The sequence below is a fragment of the Argiope bruennichi genome, chromosome 7 (genome assembly GCF_947563725.1).
Source record: "Argiope bruennichi chromosome 7, qqArgBrue1.1, whole genome shotgun sequence".
In the NCBI taxonomy this organism is placed as follows: Eukaryota; Metazoa; Arthropoda; class Arachnida; order Araneae; family Araneidae; genus Argiope; species Argiope bruennichi.
In genome coordinates, this window is record NC_079157.1 from 92717781 (window position 1) to 92736784 (window position 19004).

The 19004-nt window shown below is 32.3% G+C and overlaps 1 long non-coding RNA gene across 1 annotated transcript in view; it reads left to right on the forward strand.

The window, feature by feature from the left end:
• Nucleotides 1–4113: 4113 nt before the first annotated feature.
• LOC129976320 (uncharacterized) overlaps nucleotides 4114–19004 on the forward strand; it is a 134025-nt gene continuing 119134 nt past the window's right edge. The window contains exon 1 of the long non-coding RNA XR_008785127.1: nucleotides 4114–4219. This is a non-coding gene — a long non-coding RNA (uncharacterized LOC129976320). The remainder of the gene's footprint in view (nucleotides 4220–19004) is intronic.

The following is a 19004-nucleotide window of genomic DNA, read 5'->3' on the forward strand; positions in this document are numbered from 1 at the left end:
GCATACCAATGGTAAATCGCCAAAGATCGCAACCTAGATTTCCGCCAAGTTTCAATATTTCATTACTATTCTTGTCAAGACTTTGCAGTTAATATACAGATATCGGTTCTCTTTACAATACTAAAAGACACACAAATCTCAAATCTGGTATTCTGAAAATAAACAGTTGGGCATTTGTACCGTTTCCCATATCCATTGTTTTATACAGGGAAAGGAGAAGATTAGGGAGTATGAAAGAAAGATTCAAGGAGACCACTTCCGCTAAAGTTGGAACTTCTATTTATGATTTACGCACATAGCCTTAGAATTGTAAGTGCAGCATTGAATAAAATGATTAGAACTAAATTTCGAAAGTTGTCGTCCTGGCATAGGGCTAGCGCGTCTTCCTCGTGATCCGGGCGTCCCTGTTCGGGCATAGTTGTTCTATCTGTGAGGTGTGTGAATGTGCCACTCTGTAAAATGGGGTTGTGCAAGCGAATGTGACGCATGAAGTAGTTAAGTCGTTCTCTTGACCCTAGTTGGCATTACTGAAAAAACAAGAGACGCTCACTCGGCTTAAATCGCTGACAGATAACTGTCAGCGGGCTTATACAGTGCCATAAATCCAAACAAAGTTCAAAATCTGCCCCACCCCCGAAACAATACTTAATGCCCACCAAAATTTAACATTTAAGGATATTTTTAGGTTCTCCTATCGAATCTACGGTATATATTTGGTCATATCAACCAACTTTGATGAACGAAATTTTATTACATCAAATAAAAGTGCTCTTTGAGCTTGCACAATGAACATTTATTCATTTACCCATATCGACACAGTCCACTCATAAGATGTAAGACCGTAGAACGGAAAACAAAGAAATTAAATTCAAAAGCAAAATCGCAATAGGAAAGAAAAGAAATTTTATATCAGTACTATATTACAAAAAAAAAAAATCACAAAACCAAGATAAAAAATACAAAATTCTTTAACAAACTTAAGAAACAAAGCTTGTGCCAAAGAACAGAATATCAGTACTGTGAACGCCATCGGATTAAAACTCAAAATATCAAAAACCAATTAAGAAATAAAAGATATTACATCATAAATGATTAAATAAAATGTAACATTGTAAAGTGTTATAGAGAAATCAAAGTTTAATGTAAAAATGTCATAAATGTTTAAAAAGCTACAAATTTCCAACAAGTCTCTTTTAGTCAGAGAATTCTTTGCAGATGCATCTGTAAATCTGAAACCTTTCCTTCGATCTCACCGGACATTCTTATTATTAACTAAAATTTCAAACCACGTGGTTTTGTCTGTTCGAATTATATTTTTTAATAAGAACATGGTTAAAAGCTTTATGATCTACCTCACCTTTTGAATAGTACGGATAATTTGGTAAGCTGGATAATTTGAAACGATGCAAGGCTAAAAGGACCCTGAAAGGTTTTTTAGGAAGCATATAACACATTTGTAACATTAACAATAAGCAACATATTTAACAACATTTACATATGACATATTTGTTATATATTTACATATAACATAACATTAACATATTTGTTACCTGTTAACAGATTTAACGAAACACTTAATTCAGATTTCTATTTTAGAATCCATCCAATCCATAATATCCGTTGCAAGCTAACTCAACAAGAATTTTTTAACTCTATCAATACTGAAAAGCCCCAAACGCCCCATTCAACAAAATTACGGTAGACGTCCGAGATGTCTGGATATCACTGCGAGATTCCTCCTTCTTTCATTAAACTTTTTTCCTTAGATAAGTTATTCAGATGGGTTTCGAGACAAGGAAACTTTCTGAGAATTCTCAAAAGATTAAGCATGTTTTCTCTTAATAGCCATCAGCTAAGCTTGCCCTCTTTGGCATATGAGCTCCTTTCAGAACATGTGTTGCCATTGCAGTTTTCGTAGGAAAGGAGTGAAGAATATTTAATATCTTAGAAAGAAAACCTCGGACCTTCTAGTGTTTTGACTTACCTGAACTTGAATGATTTTAGATACAATTTTTAGAACAGATGTTGATTTGGGGACATAAATTCTATACGTAATTTCACAATAAATGTAGACCACTTTGATTGGTTTACTATGCAATCAAAATAGCGAAATTAATTGGCGAAATCAGTCGAATTGTTGAGAAATCTGGTTATGCCAATGTTTTATTTTGCGAAGGGAAACAAAATCGGAGGCGAAAAAGATATACGATCATTATTGAGGTGTTTAGATGTCGAGAGCTTTTAAATGAGACAAAAAATTAGCAAAATCAGTCAAGTGATTTAGGGCATTTCCTTATTATTTTAAGAATAAAAAATATTAAAGAAAACAATTTTTTAATATTTATTGCTTTGTATTTAATAGAAATTATTTGCCAATATCTGGAATATTTCAGTGTGCGTTCCTTTATCAATTCAGATCTAGAAAATAAGAGATTGCAGAATAAAAAGAAACATAATATTCTATTTCATTCGTTTTAAATTAATGGTGTATTGGAGAATTGAAGTGTTGTTAAAAATCTGTTCGATTATTTCTAAACTGAAGATCCTGAAATCCGTAGAGATTTAAGAAGAATGATATGCAGTGCATAACTGATGTTTTACCATCATTGCGGATTTAAATTCAAGCAATTAGTTTCAATTGCTCTATTTCCTATGGAAAGATAATTCCATGAGATTCTCCCCATACTGAGATAAGAGAATCAATACTAATGATCTAATGCTATCAATATTCGCTTCATTTGTAAAAACAAGCTTTAATATTTTCTTCATTAAAGAAAAGATAAAAGATCTAGTATGCTTTTAATAGTTTATTTTTAATTAATTTTTAATAGTGTAAAAATTTGTTTCTGATATCTTCCATTTCTACTCAGAGCTCTACCGATAAAACTCTCGACTGCCAATTTAGGAGCGAATCATGTGTTTATCATGACGTATTTAGTGATACGTCATGATATGGAGCCTGTTATGGAGCGTAATTACGGCTCCATAACAGGCTCCATACAGAGTATGAGAAGTATTATGATAGATTAGAAGCTCCTAAAATAATAAAGGAGATTGTGTGTGTATAACTACAGGTCATACTATTTCACCTATAACAGCCAAATGTGGCATACACATACTTTGGAGAATGGGAATGAGCATGTCGGAGCAATTTCTCTTTTAATATGTTTTTTCTTAGAAATTTAAAATAAAAAAATTATGCGATATTTTTAAGTTTTTCTGGAATAAATGTCGGAATTCAATTGTATAAAAGTAATATTCTCACCATTTTAAAATAACAAAGGCGTTTTAATAATAGCAGTCTTAAATGGCATGCTATTATTGCCCTCAGTTTTGACAAAAATTTGCAAAATTTTCAACAGTAGTGTTAATGAAATTCAACCCATTTTTATTAATTTATCCAATACATCAGACTATCATTTTCTTCTTTCATTGAATGATAAAAAGGAAAGATTTCTTTGAGTAAAGATGCTCAAACATTTTTTAACATAAACTCTTGTGGGGAAAGATGCTTTTATATTTTATTTTCCTTACAAATATGAAGAAGCAGGATTTCTACACTAGTGTGGGTTAAAGATTTCCATTTAACGATAGAAGAGCAATTTTGAGTCCACTAAAGTCTTGATATTGATAACGTTCGCTTACAAACGTTCCAAAACGCTTTATGTTTCCAAAAGTTTCTGCTTCACGATTAAAAGATAGAAGTTTAGACATCTTTTTTCATAAAAGCCTAAAAACATAAGAGCTCATAACACACATTAAACACGTGGGTATAAAAGGCCTCCGAGGCAGACTGAAAATTTGGGGAAAAGGTCGCAAATTCAGCCCAAAAATAATGAGCTTTATTCCATAAGCAACTCTCTTGCAGTTTCAAAACAGGTTGTAATTTAATGAAAACAAATTATAATGAAAGAAGAAGATATAGTGGAAGCCTTCCTCGACCCTTGCACCGTTTTGCGTAATTACGGTTATGACTTTCTTTGCGGTCGTACTCAAAGTTGAAGAAACCCTGATTTAGAGAACTGGATGCGCTTCTAACCGCGCACGTGAATGAACTTACATCCAGGCGCGATTTCAAACCTGGACTGCAATCTTATAATCAAAGCAGCAAATTGAGCAAGGTGGCATTGAGCAAAGTAGAGTCCCCAAAATGTTCTAGCATATTTTTAATAAAACCTATCACCCTTTCACCCCGCCTGTTTAAAATTTTAAATCTCTGGTGAGTATTCCCTTTTTTTATTTCCTTTCCTAATTCAGTTTCCTTCAAAACTATAAATTTAGTAATAAAAACCAGGGGATGTGATCTCTCCAGCACTTTCTTGCATACTCTCTAGTAAACTTGTCAAACTATTGCATGCCATTGGCGTAATTATTGGCTTATTGCATGCCATTGACATACAATAGTTACGAACTATTCATCTTTGGCGTGAATTTAGTATTTTTACTGAATCTATCGTGTCATCCTGTCGATTAATCTCTGGCATGAGTTGATGGTATCCAAAAATCGAATTTGTGTTTTAGACACGTTTTTCTCAAACGAATGAAACAAAAATTTGGCACAAAACTGCGTTTGTAGTTATAAAATCCCATACCTAATTTGATATATTTAAGTCACTGAGTTTTTGAATTATCACGTTTGCATGTTTCTGAAAGCACAGATCGACAGATGGTCAACCCGTTGTTGGTTTTGGTACAAAATTTGTCAGATGTCTACACTATAGACGTTAAATATGTGTACAGAATTTCATCTATCCAGATCTCTTCGTTTTGCAGTTATCGTTTTAACCCTTTCTAGGGTCGTGGAAAGTAGGCTTTCCACCAAATTTATCAATCTTTGTTTGAAATTATGTAGGTTGGTATAAGTTTTGACAAATTTTTTTAGGGAGTTAGAAACTTAGACGCTTCAATTCTTTATCTCAGACAAAAGGATGTGTCTTGATTTGTTACTTAATTATTAATGAACCAAATTAATGAATTAATCAAATTAAATTGATCTAATAAGCTAAATGAAACCCTTTTCTTATTCTAATTTCAAGCCTGAAAATATTTTAACATAATATGACTAGGAAAAAATGGTCCTTTAAGGGGTTAACTTATATTGAAGAGTCGTACAGACAGACTTCCTCTGAATGGATTTTACTCAAAATTTGACAGAAATCTGCAAATTTAGTATACAGACCATATACCGGATTCCATCCTGTCAAGCTCAAGGCTTTTTTGAGTTATCTTTGTCACATATCGACAGACAGATGGACATTTTCCAAGCATGTATTTTTCGAACTCAAGGGGGTCTAAAATGTGGAGATTTGTCAAAATCTCGAGTTCGAATTTTTTGACGCTTGCTATACTTTCGCTATACTAAATATACGAGAAAATAATAAAATAACAAATTTTATTAATCTAAGCTGCTGTGTTTTTAAATTGTTGGTTTACACAAATAAACCAACCAATAGACGATCATTCTTTTGACATATTTGGTGTAAAATTTGACATTGATCTGTGTTTTAAATTTTAAAACAGTATACCAAATTTCATGTAAATAAATCATTGAGTTTCTGAATTATCGCGTTTATGTGTATTTGAAAGTACAAACTGACATACAATAACTCCTGGAGGGAATAGCTTAAAGTTTAATGCAGATCTAAATTTTTAGATGCTCCCTGGTTCCGTAGCACAACCTGTCGCCCAATATTGTTAGATATTATATAATATTAAAAAATATTATACAATATTAAACAATATTGCGAATATAGATCTATGTCATACAATATTGTACAATATTGCGAATATAGCTCTATGTCATTCAATATTGTACAATATTGTGCTATATTATATGATATTAAACAGTATTCTACAATATTAAACAATATTGCGAATATAGATCTATGTCATACAATATTGTACAATATTTCTGTGCTACTATGGTTAAACATGTCTAATAAATTTTATATATAATACCTATCTCTGTCCTTTTGTTGCTATTGTGTTCAAATGTTCTCGAATAGCCAGCCTACCAGGCTTCTGATTTGCTTTTGTTCAAAATTGAACAAAATTCATAAAATTTGTTTAAAGGAGACATATCAAATTTCATCTGGCTACATCAAATCGTTTTATCGTGTTCTAAACACGATATCTCTAAGATAGGTAAACAGAGCGCCAGATAAACATAATTTCAGGAACCAGTTTTTGTATTTAGTGATTCTTCAAAATATCAAGGTTCATTTTTTTAATGATTATAATACTTTATATTTGTGTACTTCGTTTAAAAGAAAGTAAGCAATTAAATCTTAGCTATTAAACCAAACAAAATGATTTTTGACACATCGAGACGGATTAAGAAGACATGATTAGAAGTAAAATATTCGTGATACTGCAAATTGGTTGATTTGCAGTATCCAAATTTTTGTTGTTATCAAATTCTAAAAAATCTCTTGTCTTTGGAATTTTCGAAATGGAGAAAAAACATTATTTTCTAGATTTAACTAGCCATCTTTGGCGATCAATTGTTCGCTCATTATATTAATTTTATTAATTATATAAAGTCATCCACCTTCGATTGACATCTTATCATATTAAATAAAAGTACTATTATAAGTAATAATTGCAAAATAAGCATAAAGAATTATGATTGTTTATCTATGCTTCCTAACTGACGAATTTAATTGGCGAAATCAGAACAACTATTGATGTTGGGGTTATGCGTCGGTCTTGTTTTGAATAACTCTTGTAAATAGATGATGGTGAGAAGCAGGTAGTTTCTGAACTTTCAAATCAAATAAAAATTGGTGTAATTGGTGAAGTAATTGTAGATTAGAGATTTCTCTCATGCAGTGCAATGCATATTGAAGTAAAGACAGTTATCAAAATAATCGAAACAACTGTGAATAAAAGTTACATTTAAGAATACGCTTCATACTGATTAAAATATAATCCTAGCTGCCAGTTTTTTTTAATATAAAAGGTATATATCAAGGAAGTAGGAGGTAGATTTAATAAAGTTGTATGGGTCTTGGATTTTTGTCAAAAGTGTAAAGTGTCAGACGACATAGACTTTCAAAGAGGACGAATAAATTGTAAAAGCCCAATTAGTTGGAGCAACTGTGACCGGAACATCCCAGGTTTGATTCATTTCTAGATATAAGGTTTCTAAAATCATGACAGCATACATACAGTGCGGCAAGACAAGCTCGGCAAAGGAAAATAGTGGGCGGAAGGAGAAGCTGTGAAAGAGATCGACGGTTATTGAAGCGGATTGTAATGTCTAAAAAGAAAAACACAGCACCAAAGTGACCGCAGAACTCAATCAATACTTGGTCGATTGGTAAATGCAAAATAGTTTATATAGTCAGACGAATCGACTTTCCTACTTTTCCCCCACAACAGGGTTGGTGTATTTTTGGAAGACACTTACAAAAGCATAGGATCGTAAATGCCCTCTTCCAACTGTCAGACATGGCGGTGGATCTGTCATGACATGAGCAGCCATATATTGGTTTTCTGCTGCCCAATCGTAATCCTGAAAAAAAGGATCAATGAAGAGAAGTATGGAGTAGTTTTAGCTGACTTGGACAGATGTGTGAAGCAAATTCTCTTTCCGGCAGGAGATGGAATTTTCCAGGATGATAATACTCTTATTCATGCAATGGGATTTATCCAATTGTGGTTTGATGAAAACGAAAATGAAATTAAACATCTACCATGGCCCGCATAGTTCACCGACCTCAATATAATCTACCCATTGTAATATATTTTAGAGCGCATAATCCGGAATGAATATCCAACACCGGCATCTCTGCCGAATATTTCGGAATATCTTAGTGAAGAATGGTTCGATATTTCTTTAAACCCTATTCAGTACTTGTATGATTTGATTCCCAGGGGATTCAAAGCTGTATTACATGCCAAAGATAGCCCTACACCTTATTAATAAAGATACTTGTATTCGTTTATTCCATTATTTTGATAAGCACCCACAAAAAGTTTATTTTTATCATGTGAGAACATGATGTTGTTTTGATTTGTGATTTTTAAAGACGCGAAATTCACGGGCAAAAAACTGGAACATTTCCTTTGTTTTTTAGATTATTTTAAATATATATATGAGAGGAAAGAACAAAAGGCAAACAGAAGGTAAGAAGAAAGCAAAGGAATATTTATCGGGAAAGAGAGGGGAAAGTTAAAAATAATTTAATTTGAAAAGTGCTTGAGGAAGTACAAAATTCTTCTTTCCATATATTTTGCCATACTTGAATGAGTTTTTAGAATTTCAAATGCTTTATTGAAAACATTGACAAACTGATTGCATCGACTGTGCTCTCAATATTCTAGTGCTTGAGAGTCATCTTATTCTATATTCAATAATTAGTTCAGCCGAATAGCACTTTTTCCTGAAAAAAATTCATAACAGCAATTTTTAAGTTTTAGTTGTTTAGTTAACTATCCAGAACAGGATTCTTAAAGATTGTATACCGGATATATTACCTTAAAAGAAGCGGAGAGTCCAATACTGGTTTCTCACAATAAAATAAAATCTACTAATATCAAAGAGTTTAAATTAAAAAGAATAAAATATTGAAAAGACATGTGCCATGAGCTATAAAACATTATTAGATCATTAAAAAATGTTTTTGAAAAATGCTTGTAATTTTTTGAGAAGTACCAATTTGAAAAATATATTTTTCATTTCTTTAAAATTTAATCGAAATATTTGGAATTCCACTGAAATACTTGATGCATAAAAGGAAATAATTAATAGAAGTTTCAGGTCAATATCTGCATTATCTTTTGAAAAATTCGACTTTGCAATAAAAAAAAAACAGAATCTTCGAAAAATGTTTACAAATATTTTTTTTTAATCAGATAAGATTCGAACAAAAAAAATCCATTCTAAAATTGTTATTCTGCGATTTCCATTTATAACACAAATCGATTATATTATTATAGTAAATTCAAAAAAAGGTTAAAATTAAATATAAAGCTAATATCGTGTTTCACTTAAAAAACATGTCATTATTTTCTAAATACGCTTACGCTCGCGAATCTTACTTTTTCGTTCTTCAGGAATCAATCATTACAATGCAAGATTCTTTCTTTTCGAATATAATTCTTGCTACTTTAAAAAAAAATCCGCCACTTTTAAATATCCAGTTTATACAGCTAGATACCCAGTTAGTAATTTAAACAAAAGAAAAAAAAAATTCTTGTTGTTACGTATTTTTTATTAATTTTTATGCCAATTCGAATGTGCTGTTTCCTCTTCCATTCATTTTGAATGAATAACTTTCAATGAATGAATTTTTACTATCTTCCAATGAATTTTGCTTATTTTCATTACCTTTAGATCAATGTTAGAGATTTAATTAAATATTATTTTTAAATTATTTGTGTTAGTGAGGTTTTTTCAATGAACTTTTAAGACCTTTTTCGAAAGCTTTTTCTTCTTGCTTTCTTTTTTCTTTTTTTGCTTTAATATATGTATTATAAATTCCATGATCTTAACGAGTAACATTTTTTTGTCGGTACTTCCTTTAGTTTTTATCATAATTTTAAACTTTTTTCTTCGTGATAATGAAGTTCTCCGAACGGTCTTGTACAAAATGAAAAAAAAAATGAAAAAAAAGTTTGAAATTACTATTTTATGATTTTGAATTACTGAAAAAAAATTCATTCAAAGGCTTATTGAAAAATCATTCTTATTATTTGGTTTGAATAAGAGCTGCCAAACTTATTTTTCAATCTTAGAAGTGAATTTTAAAATACCCTGCTTCTCCAACATAAATTCCGTTGATGGGTAGTAATGGAAAGTCTAGTAAATGGGAAAAAAACCCCTCCCTTTTAAGTTCCATGATCGGCAGATCATGTGGCATCATCATCATCCTTTTAGCAGAAGGAATTGATGATATTTCGAAATTATTTTAAATATTGTTCAGCATCGTGAAAATATCAAAAATTTATTGTTGGAATTTTTATTTATCTTCTTTTATTATTATTATTATTTGTTACTAATACAGAATTGAAAAATAAAAGCCATATGAGTAATATTTGTCATTTCCAATTCAACATGTTGCAATGCAAATTCTGTAAATTAATTTTATTCTACATATAAGGGATATTGAACCAAAAGACAAAATTTAGACCGGAAGCCTATGTTAACAAATTGGTTTTCACAATGAAGAAAGGATACAACTGTAACACTTTATAATTTAGTCATAAAATTTGTCTCAGGCTCTAAGATTGTCAATAATGTATAATTTGTCTATTATATAATTTTTTGTATAACATTGTATTTTATTAGCTTTGTGATTAATAGATAACGAATCTCTGACCGGTGACATTTGAGGTTTGTTTTGCCAATATTGTCTAAAATATTTAATGAAAATTTTAATTATGTCATAATTAACACTAAAATAACAGCAAATGAATTTAAAACAATATTATATGTTAATTCTACTTTTAGAAACACCGTTTGTGGCAACACTAATGAAAGGCTTTCTAATTTGTTTATCTTTTTCGAATACCAATCGTCCGAAAATCTAAGACCCTACATTGTTTTAGGTAGATTCCTATAGGAAGACTACCTATTTTAAATACTAATAGGGCATTCAGCGATATTAGATAGGGAAAAATTACGAAGAAACTCTTAACGGTTTTTAAAAAGTTGTTATTTAATTTGCTTAATTTTTTAAATTACATGTTTTAATTCTTTCTTCCTACCCAAAAAGTTAAAATTATGAAGAGATTTCTTCTGAATTTCAACTAATCCTTAAATATTTCTTTTTTATTTGGAACTGAATGTTTTCGTTCATGACATTTTTAAAAAGAGTTTGTTTCCATTTACTTTTGTTGCTCAGAGAGTGGGAATCAATTCCTCAGCAAACTCCTCTAACCTGAAGATATGCATGATTCGAAAACAATATCGGCTTTAAAGCGAGCTGGGGGCGAAGCCACCTGGCTAGTATTATTAAAACATTTATTTTGTATTAGTTTTAGTATTAGTATAGTTATTTCTGAAGTAACATTTAATTAGCATTACTAGAAAATTTTCATGGACGAAAATTGCTTTGATAATTTTCCTAAATGAGATAATACTTCAGAAATTTAGAAAGGACAAATCTAAATGGAGTCAAATGGATTTCATGTTTCTATTAAGAGGTTGCAGAAATGCCATTTCTTCTATTAGCATTAGATATTGTACGATATCTCCATGTTATTATTTGTTACTCTGAATGCCGAATAATTCTGTTAAAGATACTTGTTGATTTTGACGGGCGACCAAAAAACGCGAAGAAAAAATTTCGCCAATTTGCTTACTTTAATCGTCACATTATATAGCATGTCATTCCCACGTGATTTTATATTTATATATTTATATTCATGCACTTGAGTATATTTTTATAATTTGGAGAAATTGTTTCTTGGCGCTTGTTGGTTGCCGTTAAAATTGAATTGTACCTTGTTAAGATATCGTAACACTGTTTAGTATTAATGGGGTCCATTCCATATTTAACCAAAACTTTTGACTCTCAATAAATGTTCAAGAGTTTGGTCTAAAGAAACAGTTTTTTTTTCTATTTTTTATAAGCTGGATTTTCTCCTATCCAGTATGACGATCAATCGGGGCCAGCTGGAGGTATAGAATTCCATCTCAGGCCATTACCTGTCAGCGTAATTGATTATACCCAGGGTCTCAGATATGGTCGCCCGACACCGTAATCGAAATCGAAAGTAAAACGTCGCTGAGAGGCAAGGTGACCCACGAGAACACTATCACGTGCCTCCTCCGAGATAACAAACTGCACAGCACCCCGAAATTCGTGAGAATTGCAACATCTTCCAACGCTCCAATGATCCTTCGCATGCCCTAGTTTTTATAGCTGGGGTTATCCGCTCCAAAGCGGATCTGTAGCTTCCTTTTATCGTTGGACTTTCTCTTTTGGAATGGGTTTTTCCTCCAGCCATGGTTTTTTTTATTCTCTTTGATATCGGAGAAGGAAAATTTTGGGGAGAATTTCACAATTTTTGCAGCACGACCACCATCATTTACCCTTCTTGTTTTTCATCTGTTTAAAAAGAGAGACCGTTTGACATAATAGCCGGTGTTCTTCGTCATTTTTCATTTCATCTGACCCAGTGTGAGTGATAAGGATGGCTTTGTTGAAAAATGTTGGGAATGCTGCTCTTTAAACCCTTCTTAATAGCTCTGTACTGATTCTGAAGAGGAAGAATTAAATTGTCTTTTTCAAAAAAAACTGTATCATATGTCACTAAGTATATCCATTATATCCAACAAGATGTATGGTATAATATTTCTTCCCTGTACATTTTTAGGGAAGGTCAGGAGCTTTATTTGTCTTTAAACTGCTTGTTGAACCCTCATCAGATACTTATCTTGTCAGTTACTTCTATAGCATTTCAAAGAATTCTTTCCAAGTCATTCTTAATAGCACTTTACCTACATCATTGTAGAAAGAAATTGAACTTTTATTTATTTTATGTCATTGTATGCCATAAGTCATAGAATGTCATCATATATAAATCTGTTAATAATTTCTATGATTTTAATGGAAGTATTTTTAAACATTTCGTAATATCTCTATGCTTGTTTTAAAGAGGAAGAAATGAAATTTTTCAAAATGTATTATATCTCATTCGAGTCAGAATAAATAAGTTGATTTTATCTGAAAGGATAAATGGTATAAACTTACTTTCCTGTGAAATTTAGGGAAAATATGGCATTTTGTCTGTCCTTTGACTCTTCATAGCTCATAAAAAAAGGTAAAGTTTGGGACTTTGTCTGTTACCCTGCCTCTAACTGAAGCTTATGAAGTATCTATACTTTCGGTAACTTCCATGACATTTGTTTGAATAATTTTTTAATCCCCCTTGTTAACTCTGTATTTGTTTTGAAAAAAAAAAACAATAGAACTTTTGAAAAGCGTCCACCATAAATCACTAAACATTCATTAACTTTCACCATATATTTTTCATCTATAAGTTTTATGAAAGTCTCAGAACTCATTCATCTTAAAATAAATCCTAAGCCTAATTTTTCTTGACAATTATGTATTTGTTTTGATAAGGATGAAAATAATTTTAAAAAAATTCACTCTATGTTTTTAAGCTCTGTCATCATAGTCAAAACTTCATTGCTATTTCTGAGACGATGGGATAAATTTTAAGCATTTCTTATTTTGAAAAGAAGGAAATAAAAGTGTTCAAGAATTTTACTGTATTAATATAGATTATATCCAACAGAATAATCTTATGTTTTATATTTCATGGAAAGTAAGAAACTGATTTGCCTTAAAAGGGTTGACCGAAGCTCATAAGGTACAAATCTTATCAGCAAGATCTATGGCATTTGAAGGACATTTTTTTTTCTATTTACAAGTTTTCTAATTGTGGAATACGAATCCATGTATAATATTTTAGAAAAGTATTGCCGGCGTCCTGGCATAGGGGTAGCGCGTCTTCCCAGTGATCTGGACGTCCCGAGTTCGTGTCCCGGTTTGGGCATGGTTGTTCTATCTGTGAGATGTGTTAATGTGCCCTCCTGTAGAAAGGGGTTGTGCAAGCGAATGAGTGATGCGTGAGTAGCTAAGTCGTACTCTTGGGCCTAGTTGGCGCTACTATAAAAACAAGAAATGCTCCCCCTCAGATTTAAATCAACTGTCTTCGAATAGCGGGCTTGTCCGTGGCAAGTGCCACAAGAAACAACAACGGAAAAGTATTGGCGTTATGGATACATTAATTTTTTTAAAAATAAAACTGCAGTTAAATAAAATTTTCCCAATATATCTTATTTTCTTTCTTTAATTATTTCCCAATTTTAGGTTTGTAATCCTTATTTTTTTATACATATCTAGAATCTTAAAGTAACAAATATCAAAATTCATTAGTTTTTTTTTGTTGCTGTTTTATATGAGTTTTAATCATTTGTACATAGACAAACTTTATTTCCAAATCGAACTTCTCGAACTCAGGGAGATTGAAACATAGATTTCATCAAAATCTTGAGACCAATTTTTTGTGTGTGCGTGTATGTGTAAAAAGGGATCGATTACAATATCACAAATATTATCTCGAAATCGAACTTGGAGGTTCAATGAACGATATTAACTAAATGGATTAAAAAAATTTCTGTCAATATATATCTAAAGAAAGGTTTTTCATTTTTAATATTCTATTTTTAAAATGATTGTACGCTTCTAGAAAAACTAAAAAGAAAAAAATCAACCAAACTAAACGAATATTTTATGTTCGAAAAGAATTCTGAAGCTACAAATTGAGCACAGTTGTCACTATTTTTTAATTTTGAATCTAGTCTCACATTTATCACTTACATTGAAGGAAGCTTAATGAATGTATCTGGGCATTTGTTAATATATTATGCGCATTCTTAATGATCAGAGTAAACAATTTAAGTAATAACAGGATAAGGTTTTAAGCCGTTTACTTGCACCAAAAGGTCTTTAGGTCAATTACCGCTGATGGAAATGTGAGCAAAATCATTCAATCTGACAGAATCAGTCAAAATGCATAAACAGAAAAAAAACCTTAAGAGTCAAACTTCAGTCACTTAACGCACTTAACCTTGCTAATCTTTGACCTCAAACATGAATAATGAAGGTCATAGCCATCGAGAGATCTAACACATGGTGTCAGTGAAATGAAAATTCGGAACATTTATGTCTTCTCTGTCTCATTAGTGAACTGAAAATTGGAATGCTTGTGCAAGTTTTGAAAAGCATATTGTATTATTATTATTATTCGAAACGTTACTTCGTGTTCGTATCTACGAAATACGAGGATTTTTTTTATTCTTAAAGCTCCAATGAACCATAAAAAACAAGATAAGAACAGAAAACGAATTTATGCCAAAAGATGTGTACAATAATGATTACTCTTTGCCATAATGGCCATAAAGATTCAGGCATTTGCCATATTGGTAAACTTCTTCCCAATCTTCTATTCCAAAAACATCATCACCAGTGCTGTGAGATGGACCTTATTGTTTCTTTGAAGCCCTTGAAGATTCAGGCATTTGTCATATTCATAAACTTCTTTCCAATCCTTTCTTCAAAAAACGTTGCCACCAGTGACTTGGGATGGACCTTAACGATCCTTTGAAACCCCTTGAAGATTCAGGCATTTGTAACATTGGCAAATTTCCTTCCGATTCCCTCTTTAATAAAACACTACCAATAGTGATCTGGGATGGACCTTAACGTTCTTTTGAAATACCTTGAAGATTCAGGCATCTGACATAATGGTAAACTTCGTTCCAATTTCCTCTTTAAAAAACACTACCCATAGTGATCTGGGATAGACCTTAACGTTCCTTTGAAACACCTCGAAGATACAGGCATTTATCATAATGGTAAACTTCCTTCCAATTCCCTCTTTAAAAAACACTACCCATAGTGATCTGGGATAGACCTTAACGTTCCTTTGAAACACCTCGAAGATACAGGCATTTATCATAATGGTAAACTTCCTTCCAATTCCCTCTTTAAAAAACACTACCCATAGTGATCTGGGATAGACCTTAACGTTCCTTTGAAACACCTCGAAGATACAGGCATTTATCATAATGGTAAACTTCCTTCCAATTCCCTCTTTAAAAAACACTACTTATAGTGATCTGGGATAGACCTTAACGTTCCTTTGAAACACCTCGAAGATACAGGCATTTATCATAATGGTAAACTTCCTTCCAATTCCCTCTTTAAAAAACACTACTTATAGTGATCTGGGATAGACCTTAACGTTCCTTTGAAACACCTCGAAGATTCAGGCATTTGTCATAATGGTAAACTTCCTTCCAAGATTCAGGTATTTGTAATATTAGTAAACTTAATTGGTAAGCAACCCCCTCTTTAAGAAACATTGCCGCAAGTGATGAGAGATGGACCTTAAAGTTCATTTGAAGCCCTTCATTAGTCTGGAGGCTTTAGATTCCTCGTCAGTTCATCAATATAGCGAACAGATGAAAATCACTCGGCTCTAAGCCTCATTCTCCATGAAGGAGGATAAGGACTCAGTATGTAGTAACTGATTTTATTCAAAGAATTGATCAAGTTGTTAAAAAGAAACGGAAGATGCTAGAGATTTGGCAAAGAGATGGCTGGCTGTCATGTCGAAGTTGAAATAATTAAAATGGCCCTTCTTAGGGCCATGAAATAATTGCAAAAAAAAAAAAAAACCACATGTACCAAGGAAAAAAATTCAATTCTAATTAATTATTTAAGGTTTTTTCCGAAAATTTTTGTAAACAACCAAGAAACATTATAGCACACGCAATTATAAGTTTAACAAATCTTATAACGGACACCTTATAACAATTTGGAAGTTGAATCAATAGCATTCAATTGATATGCTATTCAATAACTCAATATTTTTTAAATGTTAAGATGCAAACACATACTCCTTCCTCTTCCTCCTAAACACTCTTCTTCCCTATTTGCTTCAACATTCCATCTACATATTCTTTCCTTAAATTGCTCAGAGAATTACCAGATTAATGAGAAACTACCAAGGACTGTTAAGGTACATGTCAAATCTTTGGTAGCAACGTTCTTAGAAGAGGCTATTGGAAATAAATTCACAAATATGACAAATTCCTGAATCTTCATTGTGACAATACCTAATCATTGCCATGTTTGTGCAGAACTTTAATAATAAATTCGTTTTGTTTTCTTCTCTTACCTTTTTTTACGTTTGACCGCGACTAGGTGAAAAAGTATTGTTAAGAAATTTCCGGGTTCGTTTGGATAGTGGAAGTGATATGGTGTGGAGAACGCTCAATCAGCAGGCGGCAGTAGAAAATAAAACAACGACGTTTATTTACACGTAGACACACAGGACAGCACAAAGACAACAACTATATACAGCTTAGAAGACGATTATCTTCAGGCGAGACGAGCAGCATACAACAAAACTCTACTGCAGGCAGTATCGCACAGCTTAGTTCAGCACTAGATTGACTCCGCCGTTGCTCCGCTTATCCCTGGAAGACCAGTTCTTCACCGTCGATTCCGACTACTCTGTGGCAGCTGCGGCTGTCTCCTTTTATAGGTCTCAGGAGGCGGGGCTAGAAACCTCTCAACCAATCAGGAACGTTCGAGGCATATCTCGGTTCCTACTGGACGGCTCGGGAAAATTCTCGATGTTTCGGGTATAATCTATTTTGGCGCCAAAGTCGCCAAATTCGTCGCCAAGCTCTGGAACCTCCGACGCGACACCGGACTCCGTCCAATACAGATGACTATAAGACATTTTTCCCGATGGTGGAACCAACTATGCTGGAAAGCAGCATTACAGATTCGTAACAGTATCCTCAGGTATATAAATAGAAAGTGTTAAATCATCGACAAATTCAACTTCCAAATTTTGATGAATCTCTGAGTTAAAGATTGAACTCTATGAACTGGAATAGACATTTTTTTTATCTTCTTGTTTTCGGAATATATATAAAAAAAGTATGGTAATTTTTCAAAAAAAAAAAAAAAAAAAAAAAAAAATTGAACTCGAGAACTGACAAATCAGCAAGCTTCAGATCTTCTTGAGTCAGACATTCTTGGAATTGTGTCTGTCCTCAAACTGATAAATCAAAAGTTCTTTGAACCAAACGGAGTGAAATCTTTACGTTAATTCTAGATGGATAGTGGTTCTTACACTACGTATGTAGACTTTTATGAAATTTTGAACTAAATCTATTTGCAAGATGTTTGTTTGTCTGTCTATCAAAATTGAACACGAAAAAGACAAGTGAACGCAAAAACTTAAAAGGATAAATAGTTAGACAGATAAAATTTTACACTATACTGTTTTAGCATTACTTTTTAGCAAATCAAATTAGCAAAATATAAAGGTTAAATTGTTAAAAATTAAAGAAAAAAATAAATCGGACCTGAAAACTTTATCAAGAGTCATCTTCAAGAAAGGATTCAAATCAGGATATTTTTTTCTGTGAAGGGTCTGACTTTCATCCAAGTTATGATCTGCAGTGACTCAAAAATCTCATGCAACTGAGGTTTTTGTTGTTGTTGTTGTTGTTATCATTTGATAACACGATATTGTTCTGATTTGAACAATAATTTAAGGGTTTTGAAGCCACAAAATGCACGGGCAAAAAATTGGCCATTTATCGCATTAATTTCTCGCTTTCAGAATTAGAAAATGATAAAGAAGAATGAAGTCAAATTTGGCGACTTATCGGGTACATGGCGAATGTCCGCCATGTACCCGATTGTCCTGTCTAGCAAATAACGGACAGGATTATTAAGAAATTACGAAATTATCACCCGTAGAAGCACATGGAAGAAAATGGGAAAGAACGCGAAACAGCAAGGAGAGGTATCAAAAGTTTTATAAACCGGATTTTCGCCAAAAAAATTCTGGTTTCCAGATAAAGTTTTAGAGCTCGAACTTTTTTGAGATAGCGGGAAGCCAAAGTTTTTCTAAATATCGACACATGTATAATGCAATAGTCCCGTGATTGTTTAAAACCGGTTTAAACTGCTTTTTAAAAAAAAATCTGATTTTGAAATGATTAAAAACCATCGCTTTTCTATTTGTTTGTGATTTCGAAATATGAGTATTGTGAGAACATGATGTTTTCATTTCGAATTGATACCACGTGACTTAAAAAAACAATGTCCTCAGATGATAACTTGAAATTGACGATAGCATTTTCATTTTTTTAATGAAGTAATGTACACAATTCAAAGATATTAAAACTAGACAATAAACAAAATACACAGCACCAAGCACAAAATTATTTCAAAATTTCCACTCCACCCCCTTTTTTTTTGGATAGGGGAACATGTTTGCATTTCTCCCTGGCTGTTATGCTCATTAACTGTCCAACTTTGGAATAAGAAACGGCCAACAAAAGTTCAAAGGATCATTGCGTTGTTGGTAAAAGGCTAGAAATCTTTCCCATCATTTCACGGGAAAAAATCCATGCTTGAAAGTGGTGCTTGATAAAGTCTTCAAGCCGT